This window comes from Lynx canadensis, chromosome B1 (genome assembly GCF_007474595.2).
Source record: "Lynx canadensis isolate LIC74 chromosome B1, mLynCan4.pri.v2, whole genome shotgun sequence".
Lineage (NCBI taxonomy): Eukaryota > Metazoa > Chordata > Mammalia > Carnivora > Felidae > Lynx > Lynx canadensis.
In genome coordinates this window covers 54,505,238-54,524,441 of record NC_044306.2, presented here as the reverse complement: position 1 = coordinate 54,524,441, position 19,204 = coordinate 54,505,238, and the positions used below count along the sequence as shown (strand labels likewise).

The following is a 19,204-nucleotide window of genomic DNA, read 5'->3' as shown; positions in this document are numbered from 1 at the left end:
CTGGGAATCATAAATGAAATCAAAACTGTGAATTATTACAGTGCACCCCATTTACAGCAAACCATTCACCGGTGAAAATTACATGGAGAAAGAATGCTTTAAAGTCTATAAGAAAAGGGGAGAAATAAAACAGGTTTTCCTGTAATGTCAATTTGGGCCAACCTTGACCAGCCTCCCTTCTAGAAGCACAGTTTGGCCCAATGTCTTGATTTTTATATAAGTTCTGTTAACAATGGCTTTTACACTGAAAACAACTTAATGACTTACCTCGAGTCTTAGCTTCCCTGGACACTGTAAACCAAGCCATGGACTCCTTAAACTCTAACTGTCTCGTCTACAAAAGTCAACTTCAAATGTGATCTTGGATTCATTTGGAGGGATCGCTCCTATCACAATCAAAGGTGGTGATGAATCTTCAGAAATCTCCCTGTAGCTACAAACAATGTCTGGATTAATAAGAACCATCTTGGATAAGGACATATGCTTGAGCTCCTTATTGTATTCACACGAGATAATGAAGGCACGCCATTCACAATCATACCCTTTTCGGTTGCACAACAGTTTAAAATGGTCCTAGATGCTAACATGTGCAAAAAGTTGAAGTGTGCTTCCACTTTGAGTTTTAGCCCACACCGTCAGGCAGTGAGGATGAAGACCGTGAAAGCAGAGTGATAAGCAAAAGTATCAGCCTTTTATGGCTAATGTTATAGTGCATGGGTGTGAAAGAAGTGGGAGAGAATAGAAGTCCACATTCTGGACTGTGTAGTCCCTTTCAGTGGAGACTGATGCCTCAGGAGTTGTGAAGTCAATCTCTAGAGGGTGGCATGAGGTCAGACACTGGTCCCCACCCAAAGCCTAGTACTTAGAGCAAAAGTTGAGCAGGAGACAGGCCAGTCACATACCAATCAACTGGCATCTGACCCCAGATCCAATCCGAGCAGGTGCAAGAACCAAGGTCCTGGAGCACAGTTAAGATTAGAGCTGAGCAGAGTGGACGAGGACAAAAGGAAACTGAGAAACGCATCTCCTTTTGGGATGCACAGTTCTTTGTGGTGGCTTCTTGTAAAAGTATGTGCCCTTCCCTGCCCCCGAATACCATGCTACCTCTGGTATTTGAGGGGTAGCGTTTGATAATATTTCATCAGGTTGTCATCTCCCCCGCACACACCTTTCTAGTTTTGACACATTTCACACAGATGTCGTACTTACTGTCTTGGGACAAGTCTGTGCACTTCACACAAACCAAGCTGTGCTAATACAAATGTCTGTAACTGATAAGGAATGAGGCATCTGGAAGATTTATTGCAACCAAGACCAGAAAAGAGCTCTGTCCCTTCTCCTTCTCTCCCTGGAGACTGATGCCCTTTCGTCTCTCCATCGAAACACTTGTTCTTCCAAATTTTCTATATTTGCCAAAGCAAAGATAATTCTTCCAGGTGCCACATCTCTCTTTTTTGACACAACCCTTCTATTCATCTACATGGAACGTCATCATGTCTGCCAATCTCTGCTTTTGAGTAGCTTTTGAATTTATATTTTCCTTTTCTCTCACTATCACCAGCTAGAGCAGACCCTGATCACATCAAACCTGGATTATTTTAATAATTTCTTCATTTGATGTGCTAGTTCCAGCCTTTTCTCTTCCCTATTTTCCACACCCCAAGCCCTCACTGTTGGATCCGTTGGTGCGATCTCTTTACCTGTAATAATAAATCTAACCCCTCCTGTAACACTTAGGATCTGTGCCACCTTCTCCATCCAACAACCTCCTTCCCCCTTCTCACCACTCTTCTCCCTGTTTCCAATTTTGCATTGTTTCCCCCACTTCTTCTAACTAATTTTCTCTGCTTAAAATGTCTTCTCCTTCTTCTCCAGCTATCCAAATGCTATTTATCCATCTAAGTCCATGTCAAATTATCTCCATTCTCTGAAAAATTTGGTCTCTTTAAATTCCATAGCCTTGTCAATACCACACATTTAGGAATCTAGAAGATTATGTTCCAGTTTGTGTCGTTTAATTCTTGTTTTATAAGTTCAAGTTTGCTTCCTTCAACTGCTCTTGAGGGCGATGACTTTGGGATGCTATCTTAAGCGGTCTTCCCTATAGTGGGAAGACATCTTCCCCTACAGTGGGAAGAATGCAATGGCACAATATGCACACGATGGTTATTTAATATATATCTATAAAATTTGTCTGAAAACATGAAAAAAAATGACATTAAGAAGGACTCTTGGAAGGTCAGCTTGGGATTTGGAGAGGTTTAAACATTCTATACGCGAGAATTAATTTGAAGACACAAGGAATGAAGCATTCTGCACCCTCTGACCTTTGGACCAGCAGCAATGCTGGCACGTTATACTCCATTTTTTGGCCCTTCTACCACAGTTCCCGGGCTGCTTAATTGGCCTGCATTCCAAGTTCATCGCTGGAATGTAAGACATCACCTACACGTTTAAGTAAATAGTTAACTCTGACCTCTTGCTTTACCAAGTGGAACAGTGGTTTCAAACATGGGACCCTACATCTCTGCCACATCCTTTGTCACTGTGTGATCCCCTCACATCTCAGTGTTAAATTCTCTTTCTCTTCCCCTGAAAATGATGCTAAAGCAAGACGGGGGTAAAATCAGAGTCCAGGGGAAAAGAAGAATGAAGTAAATTTGATTTTAAACTGAGAAGCAGTTTTCATTTTAAATAACTTGCATACATGGAACCTTCAGTTAAAAAAAGTAATATGATTTTTATTAAGCACCAAAGAAGCAGCGAGCCTGGGTGAAGTTGTATCTAGCTGGGGATTTGCTCAGCAGTTGGATAATCTGATTAGTAAATACTATAACAAGGTTAGAGAGTATACCCAGAATATGAAAATTTATTAAATAACCAAGAGTGAAAACTCTCTTCACTTAGCTCTTCCATATTGCATCTTCAGGGTCTATAGCAGAACTTTTTAAGGATTTTTTATAAAATCAAAAAAAAGGAAAGGAAAGTTGATTTTAGACTATTTAAATAACACCGGGACTGGGTTCAAGGAAAACTGAACTGACATGCATTATCTCCGTACAGAAGTAGCACCTGGGAGTAATCAATTAATTCGGAATAAGAGCATCTCATTTGTATTCTTCTTTTTTTTTTTTAACACACGTGGTTTAGAATTTCAATACTCAAACCGTAACAGGCTGAAAATACCAAGTTGGCTCCCCAAATCTATGTTAGACAAGGTTAACCTTCAATAACATGCTGACTAATCTCACTCACCCTAAACATATTATTTTTGGATGTGACTTAAATAGCTAAGTTACCACTTTATCTCTCTCTTTGTCCAAGCCAATCTCTTCCCTCCCTCCGCTTTACAGTGCCGTCTTTTCTTCTTGCTCAGTATTATCAAACCAAACCACAAATCTAATTAAGCTGTCTTGATGGCCAAAATCTCTGCTCCTGGAGAAATGCATCATGCAGCACATGTGGGTAAGTGAATTAAAAAAGCATCCAGGCAGGTATCTGGTGAATGTCTCAGTTCATCCTTGCATAATAAACTATCTTCTCCTGCTCATTCACTTGTCAGTCACAGTAACTAAGGATTATTATTCGCTGAACGTACGTGACACCAGCAATTTGCAAAGTCTGTTGGCAAGAAAATCAGGTTAGAATGACAGAGTGAGAAATTAAGCAGAAGCCTGATGTAATTAGCTACAACAATCAGTGCTCTAATTTCTGATTTATTGTTTCCTGTTTTCCTGCTGCACTCCACTCTGTGTATACTGTATGCGCTTCATCTAGGTCAAACAATTGCCTTATCAGCCCTGGCAAAGCGAGGGGTCAGAGTTAACAATATTTATTCAAACATGCAGGATGCTTCGCACTGCAATTAGGAAATAACTATTACTAATAGGTCCTTGGCACTACTTCCTCATTTATACAATTTTTTTGGGGGGGGAAAAAAAGAAACAGAGACAAGAAAGAATTGGGATTTATTTCTTACATATGCACGAGAGTTGGCTTAGCTCTCCTTGTAAAAGAATTTTCCTTACTTTCAAAAAAAATCTATGCTTCTAAATGAGGCAAACAAATCATTATTGTTATAGCTGAATATTCTTTTAGGGGAAAAGTATCCTTCCTGATAATTAATACAGTTGTATTTTCAAATCTCTGTTAAAAGGTTTCTGTAGACCCCAGCCCCCCTGGTAAACTCTCTGGAGGATGTCTTTGCTTTCCATCATTTGGCCACAAACTTAAAATGGAATTAGTCATCCTTTTCATAGTTTAAGAAAGCATTCTTTAAAACTGCATGTAGGATCTATTTCGAAGAGGAAAACCATGAGCGTGTTTAAACCCCAAGAAGAATTTTTAAAAAGAAACCTCTGAAATAGAACAATGAACTCCTGTAAGATAGAAATAGCACTATGCTGGACTCAAAATAATGTTTACAACCTGAAAATATAAGTCAAGGTAGTATAAATTCAAATGAAATTTTTATCACTAGCCGGTAAGGGACAATTTTATAGGCCCTTCCTTTTGAAAAACAAAGGAACTGGATATGATGAGATAAATACTTTTGCTTTTATTCTTTTTAAAAAAAAAATTGAAAAACTTTTTATTTTAATTTCAGTTCGTTAACATGGAGTGCTATCGTAGTTTCAGGGGTACTGTATGGTGACTCAACGATTCCGTATGTTTTTATTCTTTCAGTTTCAAAAATTTACATATCAAATGCTCTCAGAGCACTATATACCTACAGTAAGAGGAAGCGGAACATCTTTAGAAGGCCTTCAGGGAGTCCTCCACAGCCTGCAAAGCAATGTGGACATTAAAAGACTACATCGAGTATCAGGAGACCTGGATTTTTATCCAGGCCATTTCTCTCATTAACTATTGGTCTTGAGCAAGTCGTTTGCCCTCTCTAGATCTCATGTTCCTCCTAGATTAAATTAGAAGTTTAGATGTGATCTTTAAATCTTCTTTATAACAAAAATTAGTGTATATCAAGCATTTATGTTCTGTGTCAGGCACTATACTAAATATTTCAGAAGCCCTATGTCTTTTTTTTTTTTTTGCTATTAATACAACTAAATTAGAAACATTTCAAATTCCAATTAAATTAAAATTTAAAACATTATAATGGACAAAAGAGGGGCATTATGTACTTGCAAAACACATGAGGAGAACAATTGTCTATTATACTTGCCCTTTTTTCTGTTCTTCCCATTGTTCTGTCTCTCCTGATGCTCCCCGATTCCTTATTTGTCATTTCCTTTTCATTTAAAGAACTTCCTTTAGCCATTCTTGAAGGGTAGGTCTCCTTGGGACCATTTTTTTTTTAGTGTCCATTCATATGAGAATGTCTGGATTTCCTCTTCATCCCTAAAGGATAGTTTTCCTGGATATACATTTTACTGTTGACTGTTCTTTTCTTACAAGTTGAAAGACATTCCATGTCCTTTGATTCTCCCAGCAGTCTATGAACTAGGAACTCATTATCTCTGCTTTACAGATGAGGAAACTGAGACTTTGAAATTCAGTGGCTTGTCTGAGGTTATTCAGCTGGAATGAGACCCAGGGATCATTTCAAACCTATAATTAATACAAGTTAATTTGTGCTCATAACCCAAGTGCTTAACCTTTTTGTTCTACGGTCTTACATCTTAAGCTCTTAACATATTAATACTGTAATCAAACATACATACAGATCCATGGAAATCAACACTGTAGTATACCTTAAACAAAAATGCAAAAATCCACAAGGTTCTACTGAAATAAGATGGATTACCTTAACATATGAGTATCCAATTGTACTTGTATCTAAGAATAGTTAAGTGAAAATGTCAATAAAGATTTCCAAAATCAGCGTGGAATCAATCACTAAATCATTGCTGATTACATACTGTGTTCTTAATTCAGAATTTTATTCTATAGAATGCTATAGACCTCTAAAATGCATGCTTTTCTCCCAAGAGGTTAATAATTCAGTTGGGGTTATAATCCATGTTATATATCCATTTATGATAAAAATTGAGGTGCACATACAAGCTGAAGGAAGTCATCTGAAGAAAGGATTTCAAGTCTCAGAGCAAGAACAGTCAGTGCATATTCATGGATGAGGTAGATGAATATAATCTACATTAATGCAAGTGGGGAGAAAGAGATTTACTGGAAAAAAAACTGGCAGAAAGATGTTAGCTAAGGGATTGAATAGAGACAAGAATCTTTAAGAAAGTCTAATGTAATAGTGCTCAGGATAGAAGAATAGGTGTGTGTGTGTGTGTGTGTGTGTGTGTGTGTGTGTCCCAGAACCCTGTGACACTGTGTGTGTGTAGAGAGGAAAAGTAGGGAGAGAAGGGACCTCATATTGAAAGAAGTTACTTAGGCATTATTACAATGTTCTACTTATAATGGCTAAAACCCGAAATGAAAAGTGCCAGTAGGAAAAGAGAGGGAAGACACATGTGAGAAATGTTTTTAAATTTGAAAAGATTTTTATTTGTTCACTCAATTATTCATGTGATTAACCTTTCTTAAAATGTTCTTTTTAGGGGCGCCTGGGTGGCGCAGTCGGTTAAGCGTCCGACTTCAGCCAGGTCACGATCTCGCGGTCCGTGAGTTCGAGCCCCGCGTCAGGCTCTGGGCTGATGGCTCGGAGCCTGGAGCCTGTTTCCGATTCTGTGTCTCCCTCTCTCTCTGCCCCTCCCCCGTTCATGCTCTGTCTCTCTCTGTCCCAAAAATAAATAAAAAACGTTGAAAAAAAAATTTATAAAATGTTCTTTTTAATTTTTTAAAAATATTTATTTATTTATTTTGGGACACAGAAAGCGAGCACAAGTGGTGAGGGAAGGTGAGGGAGAAAGAGGAAAGAAAATCCCAAGCAGGTTCCCCACTGTAAGTATGGAGCCATAGGTGGGGCTCCATCTCATGAACCGTGAGATCATGACCAGAGCCCAAATCAAGAGTCAGGTGCTCAACTGACTGAGCCACCCAGGTGCCCTGTAGGCTAAGTTTTGAGGGATAAATAGGTAGTATCCAAATGAAATACCAAAGTAAGGGTATTCCAAGGCATAAGATAAGCATGCTCTAAAGTGAGATATACCATTGCATGTTTGGGATTCTGAAAGAAGTTTGGAAAGGTGAAGTATGAGGTGCTAGAATATAGAATGGGAGACCTACCACTAGAAAAGAAAACTGGGACAAAATCTTAAAGAGTCTGTTATATCTTCATCTGAAGATAATAGGCAACAATGAATGGACAGTTGGGTTGCTTCCATATCTTGGCTATTGGAAATAATTCTGTAATAAACATAGGGGCGCATGTATCTTTTCAAATCAGTGTTTTTAATTTCTTTGGGTAAATGTCCAGTAGTGGAATTACTGGATCACATAGTAATTCTATTTTTAAGTTTTTGAGGAGCCTCCAGATTGTTTTCCACAGTGGATGCACCAATTACATTCCACTAACATTACTCAAGTGTTCCTTTTTCTCCACATCCTCACCAGAGAAACAAAAATACCATATCATTCCACTCATGTGGAATTTCAGATATAAAACAAATGAATAAAGAGAAGGGGAGACACACAAAAAATACAATTGTTTTGAATTTATTTGAGAGAGAGAGAGTGCAAGCAGGGGAGGGGGAAGAGGGTCAGAGAGAGAGAGAGAGAGAGAGAGAGAGAGAGAGATCCTAAGCAGACTCCACACTCAGCACGGATGCCAACTCGAGGCTTGATTCCAAGACACCACGATCATGACCTGAGCCAACATCAAGAGTTGGTTGCTCAATCATCTGATCCACCCAGGTGTCCCCCAAAACATACTCTTAAATACAGAAAACTAACTGGCAGTTGCCAAAGGGGAGATGGGTGGGAGGATGGGTGAAATAGATAAAGGAGATAGAGTACACTTATTTTGATGAGCACTGAGTAATGTATAGAATTGTTGAATCATCATATTGTACACCTGAAACTAAGATAACATTATATGTTATATTTCAATTGTTAAAAAGAAAGAGAAAGAAGAAAAAATAAAATGAACAATGAACGTGATTAGATTTGAATCTGGGAAACCCAGATATTCAGTGTATACGATTATGTCAGCTGCAAGCAAAGGTAGTTTTATTTTTCACTTCCCAATCTGTATACCTTTTATTTTCCTTTCTTGTCTTATTGCAATAGCTAGAACTTCCAATAGGATAGTTAAAAAGAAGTAATGAGAGGAGATCTCCTTGCCTTGTTCTTGATAACTAGTGAATACACTTCAAGTTTCTCATTATGTTAGCTGTAGGGATTTTTTGTTGTTTGTTTGGGGCGGGGTGGGGGGGGTTGTTTGTTTTTTATAGATATTTCTTATCAAGTTGAGGAAATTCTCATCTATTCCTAGCTTACTAAAATTATTTATCATGAATTGGTGTTGGATTTTGTCAAATGCTTTTTCTGCACCTACTAATATGATCATGTGGGTTTTTTTTATAGAAAGTTGATGCAATAGATTACATAAACTGATTTTTTATTTATTTTTTTTAACGTTTATTTATTTTTGAGACAGAGAGAGACAGAGGATGAATGGGGGAGGGTCAGAGAGAGAGGGAGACACAGAATCGGAAACAGGCTCCAGGCTCTGAGCTGTCAGCACAGAGCCCGACACGGGGCTCGAACTCATGGACCATGAGATCATGACCTCAGCTGAAGTTGGACACTTAACCGACTGAGCCACCCAGGCACCCCTACATAAACTGATTTTTGAATGTTGAGTCAGGTTTGTATACCTGGGATAAATGTCATTTGGTTATGGTGTATAATTCTTTTTATACATTGTTGAATTCTACTTGCTATTATTTCGTTGAGAATTTTTACATCTATGCTCAAAGAGAAATTATTTCTCCTAATGCCTTTGTCTGATTTTGGTATTAGAGTAATGCTAGCATCATAGAATGAGTTAGAAAGTATTCTTTCTGCTTCTGTCCTCTGAAAGACATTGTCAATAACTGATACATTTTCTTCCTAAAATGTGAAGTGGAATTCGAAAGTGAATCTGTCTAGACCCCACCTTTCTATTTGAGGAGGTTATTAATTTTTGACTCAAATTATTTAATAAATATAGGCTTATTCAGTTTGTCTATTCTTTCTTGTGTGACTTTTGGTATTTTATGTTTTTCAAGGAATTTCATCTAGATTATCAGTTTACGGGCATAGAGTTAATTCATAGCACATCTTGATTAGCCATTTAATGTCCAAGGGATCTGTAGTGATATCCTTTCTTTTATTTCACATATTAGTAATTTATATTGTCTCTCTCTCTCTTTTTTTTTTTCTTACTTAGCCTGGCTACAAGACTATTGATTTTATGTATCTTTCAAAGAACAAGTATACGATTTTGTTGATTGATTTCCTATTTCCAATTTCATTGATATCTGCTTATTGTTTCTTTTCTTATGCTTACTCTGAATTTAATTTGCTCTTATTTTTTTTAAGTTTCTAAGGAAGAGACTTAGTTTACCTATTTTAGATATTTCTTCTTTTCTAATATATTCATTTAATGTTATAAATTTCTCTCTATGGACTGTTATTGCTACATCCTACAAACTTGGTTGTGTTTTCATTTTATTTAGTTGAAAATATTTTTAAATTTCTCTTGGGATTTCTTTGATCCATGCTTTATTTAGAAGTGTGCTCTTTAAACTCATGTATTTTGAGATTTCCTACTCATCTTTCTGTTATTGACCGCTAGTTTAATTCCATTGTGATCTGAGAGCAGACATTGTATGATTTCTATTTCTTCAAATCTGCTATGGTGTGTTTATGGCCCAGAATGTGGTTTGCCTTGGTTGCATGTTTCATGTGAGCTTAAGAAGCATGTCTATTGTGTTTGATGAAGTAGTCTGTGGATGTCCATTATAGCCAGTTGAACAATGGTGTTGCTGAGTTCAACTATATCCTTATAGATTTTCTGCCTCTTTTATCTGATCATTTCTGATAGAGGGATACTGAAGTCTCCAACTCTGATGTGGTCTCATCTATTTCTCCTTGCACTTCTGCCTCATGTAGTTTGTTGCTCCAACGTTAGGCACCTACATGTTAAAAATCATTATCTTCCTGGAGAATTGATCCCTTTATCATTCTTTAATGTCCTTTTTTATTGCTGATCATTTTCCCTGCTTTGAAATTTTCTCTGTGTGTAATTAATATAGCTACTGCTTTTTTTTTAAGAGTTATCATGGTATATATTTCTTCATCCATTTATTTTTAGTCTATATGTGTCTTTATATATATATAGTGGGCTTCTTATACACAACACATATTTGAATCTTGTTTTTTGATCTACTCTAACAATCTCCATCTTTTAATTGTCCAATTTAAACCATTGGTGTTTGAGATGATTATTGATATAGTTGGATTAATATCTATCATATTTATTACTGTTTTCTATTTGTTGTCCCTGTTCTTTTTTGCTTTTCTGTCTTCTACTCTTTTTCTGCCTTTGAACTGAACATTTTATATAACTCCAATTTCTCTTCTTTGCTAATGTACAAATTATACTATTTCTTAAAACTTTTTGTAGTGGTTGTTCTGGAATTTATACTACATATTTATTATAAATCTAAGAACACTTTCTAATAACACTATACCACTTCATGGTAGTGTGAGTAACTTATAATAATAAAATAATCTTAGTTCCTCTCTCCCATGCCTTGAATCATTGTTTTCATTCATTTAACTTATTATAGCATACATAAGCATATGTATAAATATATATATACATATGTAAGATGCATACATAAGCACACATAATCAAATAGGTTGTTTGTGAAAGAAAAGAAACATATGATCATCTCAATAGACACAAAAAAAGTAATTAACAAAATTCTACATCCATTTATGATAAAAACATTTAATAAGTTAGACACGGAAGGAGCATTGCAACATAATAAAGGCCATATATGACAAGCCTATAGTTAACATCATACTTAATGGTAAAAGGTTAAAAGCTTTTCCTCTGATAGGGAACAAGAGAAGGATTCCCACTCTCACCACTTCTACTCAACATAGTGCTGGAGATCCTTGCTAGAAAAATCAGATAAAATAATAATAATAAATTAATAATAATAATAGACATCAGAATTAGAAAGGAAGAAATGAAGCTGTTCTATTTGGAGATGACATAATTATATGTATAAAAAATCCTAAAGACTCAACTAAAAAACTGTTGGAACTAATCAATGAATTCAGTGAAATTGCAAGATACAAAATTAACACACAAAAATTAGTAGTGTTTCTACACACTAACAACTAATTTTCTGAAAAAGAAACAAAAACAATGGATTCCATCCAGAATAACATCAAAAACAATAAAATAATTAGGAATAAATTTAACTGAGAAGATGAAAGATGTCTACTCTGGAAACTACAAGCCACTGATGAAAGAAATTGAAAGAGACACAAATAAATGGAAAGGTATCCCATGTTCATGCATTGGAAGAAATAATATTGAATGTTGCTAAAATACCATCTATAGGTTTAATGCAATCCTTATCAAGATTCCAGTGGCATTTCTTACAGAAATTAAAAAAAAAATACTACTAAAATTTATATGGAACCACAGAAGACCCTGGAGAGCAAAAGAAGTCCCGAGGAAGAACAATGCAGGAGGCATCACACTTCCTGATTTCAAGCTATATTATAAACCTATAGTAATTAAAACAGTACATTACTGGCACAAAAGCAGACAAATAGACCAATAGGGCAGAATCAAAATCCCAGAAACAAATCCAAGCACATACAGTTAACCAATATTTAACAAGAGAGCCAAGAATACTCAATGGAGAAAAAAACAGTGTCTTTAATAAATGGTGTTGGGAGAATTGTATATTCACATGTAGAAGAATGAAAGTAAAAAATTAACTCAAAACTGATGATTAAAGGCTTAAATGTATACCTGAAACCATTAAACTCATAGAAAAAAACAAGAAAAAATCTCCTTGACAGGATCTTGGTAATATTTTTTTGGAAATCACACATAAAGCAAAGGCAACAAAATCAAAATAAACAAGTGGGGTTATACCACACTAAAAATCTTCTGCACAGCAAAAGAAACCATCAACAGAGTAAGAAGACAACCCTTGGGGGGTGCCTGGGTGGCTGAGTCGGTTAAGCGTCCGACTTCGGCTCAGGTCATGATCTCTCTGTCCGTGGGTTCAAGCCCCGCGTCGGGCTCTGTGCTGACAGCTCAGAGCCTGGAGCCTGTTTCAGATTCTGTGTCTCCCTCTTTCTCTGACCCTCCCCTGTTCATGCTCTCTCTCTGTCTCAAAAATAAATGTTAAAAAAAATTAAAAAAAAAAAAGAAGACAACCCTTGGAATAAGAAAAATATATCTGCAAATCATGTATCTAATAAGGGGTTAATATCCAAAATATACAAAGAACTCCTACAACTCAATAGCAAAAATAATAACAATAACAATAATAATAATCCAATTCAAAAAGGGCAAAGGACCTGAATAGATATTTTTCAAAGAAAATATATGAATGGCCAACAAGTACATGAAAAGATGTTCAACAATCACTTGTCATTAAGAAAATGCAAATTAAAACCACAGTGAGATATCACCACCTGCCCCTTAGAATGGTCATCATAAAAAAGACAAGAGAAAACAAATGCTGGTGTAATTGTGGAGAAAAAGAAACTCCTTTGCATTGTTGGTGGGATTGTAAATTGTCACGGCCATGATGGAAAAACAGTATGGGGATACTCAAAAAACTAAGAATAGAACTACCATATGGTCCAGCAACTCCACTTCTGGGAATGTATCTAAAGGAAACTAAAACACTAACTTGAAAAGATACCTGCACCCCCCCTCCCCGCCACAACGTTCATAGCAGCATTATTGACAATAGTCAAGACATGGTAATAACCTAAGTGTCTATCAATAGGTGAATGGATAAATGTGGCATATATATAAGGCATAAAAAATGAGAAAAATCCAACCATCTGCAACAACATGGATGGATCTGAAGGGCATTATAAAATAAGTCAGGGAAAGACAACTACTATATGATCTCACTTATATGTGGAATCTAAACACAAATCAAAATAAAAGAAAACAAAGCAAAAAACACCAAACTCCTAGAAAAAGACATCATATTTGTGGTTACCAGAGGTAGAGGGTGGAGGGGGGTAGGTGGAGGAATGTAGTCAAAATATACAAACGTCCAGTGATAAGAGATAAGTTCTAGGGTTGCAATGTACAACATGATGACTAGAGTTAATATTGCTGTATGATATCTAGGAAAATTGTTAATGCAGTTGATCCTAAGGGTCCTCATCACAAGGAGGATTTATTTTCTTTTTATTGTATCTATATGAAATGATGGATACTGACAAAACCTATTGTGTTAATCATTTCACAGCATGTGTAAATCAAATCATCATGCTACACACCTTAAACTTACACGGTGATGTTTATCAAATTGTTTCTCAATTAAATGCATTGTTACTAGTATTGTTTTGAACAAACTGTTATCTGTGATATCAATTAAGGATAAGAAAATTTTAAGTTTTGGGACACCTGGGTGGCTCAGTCAGTTAAGCGTCTGACTTCGGCTCAGGTCATGATCTTACATTTCGTGAGTTTGAGCCCTGCATCGGTCTCTGTGCTGACAGCTCAGAGCTTGGAGCCTGCTTCTGATTTCTGTGTGTGTCTCTCTACCCCTCCCCTGCTCATGCTTTGTCTCTCTCTGTCTCTCAAAAATGAAGAAATGTTAAAAAAAAAAAAAGGAAATATAAAGTTTTTAACTTTATCTTTATTATTTATTCTTCAGTGCTCTTCCCTTCTTTATGTAGATCTGAGTTTCTGACCTATATTGTTTCCCTCTTCTGTAAAGCACTTCTTTTTTTTTTTTTTTTTTTAATTTTTTTTTCAACGTTTTTTTATTTATTTTTGGGACAGAGAGAGACAGAGCATGAACAGGGGAGGGGCAGAGAGAGAGGGAGACACAGAATCGGAAACAGGCTCCAGGCTCCGAGCCATCAGCCCAGAGCCTGACGCGGGGCTCGAACTCACGGACCGCGAGATCGTGACCTTGCTGAAGTCGGACGCTTAACCGACTGCGCCACCCAGGCGCCCCATGTAAAGCACTTCTTTTACCATTTTTTGCAAGGCAATGCTACGGGCAACAAATTCTCTTAATTTTTGTTTATGTGAGAAAGGCTTTAGTTTGCCCTCCCTTTTGAAGAATAACTTTTCAGGGTACATAATTCTAGTTGGTGTTTTTGTTTTGTTTTGTTTTCTCTCAACACTAAATATTTCACTCCACTCCCTTCTCACTTGGATGGTTCTTGAGCAGTTGGATGTAATTCACATCTTTGTTCCTCTTTAGTCAGAGTGTTTCTTCCCTTTGCCTTCTTTCAGGATATTATTTTTATCTTTGATTTTCTGTAGTTTAAAAATATCTGCCTGGTATAGGTTTTTTTTGGGTTTTGTTTTTTGTTTTTTGTTTTTTTGATATTTATCCTGTTTGGTGTTCTCTGAACTTTCTGGATCTACGGCTTGGTGTCTGACATTAACTTAGGGAAATTCTCCATCATTGTTGATTCAAATATTTATATGCTCCTTTCTCGTTTTCTTTCCCTTGTGGAATTCCCATTACACGTATGTCACACCTTTTGTAGTTGTCCCTCGGTCTTTGATATTCTGTTCTTTTCCTTCAGTCTCTGTCTCATTGCTTTTCAGTTTGGGAGGTTCCTATGGACATATCCTCAAGCTCAGGGATTTTTTTCTTCAGTCCTTTCCAGTCTACTAATTAGCCCATTAAAGGCATTCTTCATTTCTGTTATAGTGTGTTTTTTAGTTGTTGTTGTCATTGTTGTTGTTATCTCTAGCATTTTTCTTTGGTTCTTTTTAGGATTTCCATCTCTCTGCTTACAATCGCTATTTGTTCTTGTATGCTGTCTACTCTATCCATTAGAGCTCTTAACATATGAATCATAGTTTTTTAAATTCCTGGTATGATAAATTCAACAGTCCTGCCATGTCTGGTTCTGACACTTGTTCTATCTTTTCAAATTGTGGGGGGGTGGAGGGGCCTTTTGGTATACTGTGTAATTTTTTCTCAAGAGCCACATGTGAGGTACTTGGGTAAAAGGAGTTGCTGTAAATAGGTCTTTAGTAATGTGGTGGTGAGACGTGGGGAAAGAGAAAGTGTTCTATAGTCATGAGATTAGGTCTCGGACTTTTAATAAGCCTATACCCCTGGACTATGAAGTTCAGAAGTATTTCTTAGTTTTTTTCCTCCATCCTTCAGTGGTAAAGGATGGCTAGAGTGGGTTGGAGTTGGATATTCCCTTCTTCCACATGGAAAGCTAGAGCGACCGGAATTTGGTTTTTCCCTCCCTCTAAGACAGTTAGGCTCCAATAATACCTGGTTCACATGGCAATTTCCACACATGAGCCTCTGTTCCTGTGAGCTATGACTTTCTATATTCGCCTGTCTGTCTCTCCTATCTTGAGGGCCCTGTGTTCTCATTTCTCCTTTGGATCCCAGAAGAGTTGTTGATTTTTCTGTCTGTTCAGTATTTTACTTGTTATTAGGATAGAGTGGCAACTTCCAAGCTCTTTACATGTGGAACCAGAAACAGGAAGCCCTTAGATTTTTTTTTTATGTGAATGATAGGGTAAACATTGATGTCATTTATAGAAACAATATTTATTATTACTGAGGTATTGTTGACGTATATATAGGCATAGCTGGGACATAAACCTATACACAATCCATATGAAGCTGTTCTATGAAAGGCATACATTCCTTAATTCCTTCATTTACTCCACAAATATTTACTGAGTGCAAAATAGGCTCTGTACTGTTTTGAAAAAACAGTGGGGAACAAGTAAGACAAATCTTTGTTCTCGTGGCAGAAAGTCAGGAGTTCAAGGTACCTATCAGAAGTGAAAGGCTCTATGAATGGTAATTGGCTAAAGTTGAGGCTCCTGGGTGTGATATTTAAGAATAGCAAGACAGGCAAAGTGGACAACATCCAGGCTGGAGCGTTAATGGAAGGTCATCTAGTACAATGTAGTTCTGGATCATGGACTTAAATTATTCAAAAAGAACAGCCACATCTACAAGTATGATGGCATATGAGAATCTGGATTTAGGGAACTCTGATTTCTTCGAAACTCACTGTTGCCTCGAACTAATGGAGGAGGTCCTATTTATGAAGGGCAGAAGCTGAGGGATGGTGAAGTTTCGTGGACTGCTGCCCTCCTTTGACATTGATGGCCGTCTGCTTTTTGAAATACTCCTCAGCAACATGTCTCAGTGCACCACAGGCAAGAATGAGGTGACACCAGAATTCCACCGGAATGTTGATGTCAAAATCTCTCTCACGGAGGTGCACTTCTGTGGGTCTCCCACCCTAGAGGGTGACGTGGACCTGATTGAGGCCTTTGCCCGATACATGCTAAGATGTACATAATCCTGGAGGCATTGAAGATACATCTTCCAGAAGCTGCAATGTGTGACTTCTCTTGATCGTGAGAACATTTGGATCTAACCCAACCTTCTGCACTTGCACAGCAAGTTCTTTGACTATAAGATCCCCTACACCATGACACTTAATCTCTTTTCGCTACTCTACAATGACCAGCACCAGAGGCTTTTTGTGATTAGCCTGAATCTGCCCATCAGGCAAGATCAAACCCAATGCCACTTCCTGATCCTTCTTTTCTCCAAGAACAAGGACATTTTCTTGACTCCTATTACGAATAAGGAAGAGATGAAGAAGCCCTTTGACAGGCAGATCACCAAGAACATGTCAAGATGCCTCCAAGAGATGTTAATCGGGTCATGAAAACACTGGTCAACCACAAGTTTCCAGGCAACTTCCAAGGGCGCTCGGGGGCTCAGTGCATGTGCATCATCTGCTCCTGTAAGGCAGGCTCAAGACTATTGCATCCGCCGGAGCAAGGTTTATCTACGTTCATAAGCCACCCGTGTACATCTGCTTTGACAAGATCTCCTTCGTCAACTTTGCCTGTGGCTTCACCCCCACTTGCTCCTCTGACTTTGATATTGAGACCAAGCAGGGCACCTTTAGAAGCATCGAGAGGCAGGTGCATGGGAACCTGATTTTGTTAATGCAAAAAGTTCAACATCAAAAATGAAATATTGGAAGAGAGGGTAAACCAAAACTACAGCGAATAGGGCTCTAACTGCGATGAAGAGGAGCGCCACGCCCACTTGGACTTGATAAAAGGATACCTACTTAGAGAATGCCATCAACAGTAGAGATGACTCAAGAGAAGGAATGAATAAGTCATTCAGCTCAGGAGAGGAAGAAGAAATGGCAGAAAGATTTGACAACAAGCCCTCTGCCAGTTCCTCCAATAATGAGGACAACAGTGCCTGGAGTGAGAAGAAGAGGAAACACCTCAAAAAGACCAAGAATCATAAAGGTTGCGGAAGCCTTTGGAGAAGGGAAAAGACCTCAGTGCCCCCCAAAAAGCGTATTTATGCATAGATGCTGTGGCTCGATCCTGAGTGAGAAAAGATCAAGTCAGACAGTCTTAACATTAGTATTATGAACTTTCCAAGAAGGCAAACGAGACCTGGAGGGGAATGTCCAAAGAGAAGAAGACAAGTGGGATTGCAAGCTGAGGATACCAGAGGGAATATGACAAAGCCATGAGAGAACATAAAGGGGTCCATGGTGAGTCTTCTAAGAGAGACAAGTCAAAGAAAAAGAAAAGAAAACTAAATGTGGGAAAGAAATCAATGCCTTCTAGGAGCTCATTATCCAAGTCATTCTCAAGGCAGCTAAGTGAGGCCTTCAAGAAATAGTCTGTGTCCTGTGAAGATAACTTTTCAGGAAAGAACAAAAGCAAAAAAAAGAAGACAAGCAGGAAAGGACTCTGAAGAAGAGGAACTAGCCAGTACTTCCCCAGCTCAGAGGATTTCGTGACAGGATCTGATAAGCAGAGAGGAGGGAAATGTTCTTTCCTTGTACTTGTCCTGTCACCCCTTAGTCTCTCCATCCATGTTTCAGTACCAGTTTCTCCTTGTGTGAAATGTCATCCTCAGGTTATGTGCCATCCAAACAAGTTCTCCTGATGATATACCCTTCCTTGGGGAAGCAGGAGAGGTGTCTTATCTGCTACTTCTCAGGGATGACTCTATAACTTGGGAGAGCTTGGGTCAGAGGCAAGGTAATGCAGGATCAAAATCCTCCTAATTTCCAACCTTTAGGATATATGCTTCTTGTTCAGGTCAAGTTGCTATAGCAGGGGTCATGTGAGGTCGGGCCTGTCGCTTCTAACTGGGGTCTATTTCTACTTTTATTTTGTATTTCTGGTCTGTGAAAATCAACATTCAATAGAGGGAACTGACTTCGGGGAAGAAAGAGAAGGAAGGGGTGATCAATTTTACCAAATACTACTGATTGGTAGAGAAAGACAATGGCAAATGGAGGTTAATGATCACCTTGACAAAAGCAGATTCATGAGCTTTGAGGTAATACATCTAGGGATTTAAAATCAGCCTCCACCAGTTAATAGCTTATGACTATGGGCAAAAAACTTAAACATTCTGGGCCTCAAAATTTTCATCTTGGCAATCTAGTTATATAGTGCCTATATTCAAACTGGTCTGATGACTAACAAAATAACATACGGGAAATATCTCATGATTCAAAAAATAGTCTTTCTTTTTGTTCTGCTTTTCCAAGTCAAAAAAATTGAAAATATTGTTAATTAACTGGTTTTGTCAAAGATCCATGGGTTGAAATAAAAAAAAAAAAATAGATGCCTACATTTCTGAAGTGACTCTTCCACTCACAAATTCAAGGCAACAAAGTTTAAACTTTGTAATGGGAATAGTCACAAATTACTAAACAGTCACATAATAGCTAATAATTTTAATAAATGCTTTAAATTTCAATCACAAAGAAAATAACTAAAACATGTTTCTTACACAAAGAACTAACTTCCTCTGAAATAAAAACAATGAAAGAAGACATTGCGAAAATGGGAGTATTAATAAAATTAAAGGCATATTAACTTAAATTAAAATGGTAATGATGTTCCAGTAGGAATAAATTAATTCTTTTTAGACTGAGGAAACAATTTCATGCAGAATTTACAGCAAAAGAAATGCTATCCTTGTAATGGAATCTATCATTTTGCAATTAATTTAACATTTTGTCTGGGTTAAAGCTTAATTACTGCACAAATATT

The 19,204-nt window shown here is 37.4% G+C and overlaps 1 pseudogene; it reads left to right on the top strand.

Annotated features, from left to right (window-relative positions):
- The window catches only part of LOC115512961, a 129,751-nt pseudogene extending 111,668 nt beyond the window's left edge, over positions 1–18,083 (top strand).
- Positions 18,084–19,204: the final 1,121 nt, after the last annotated feature.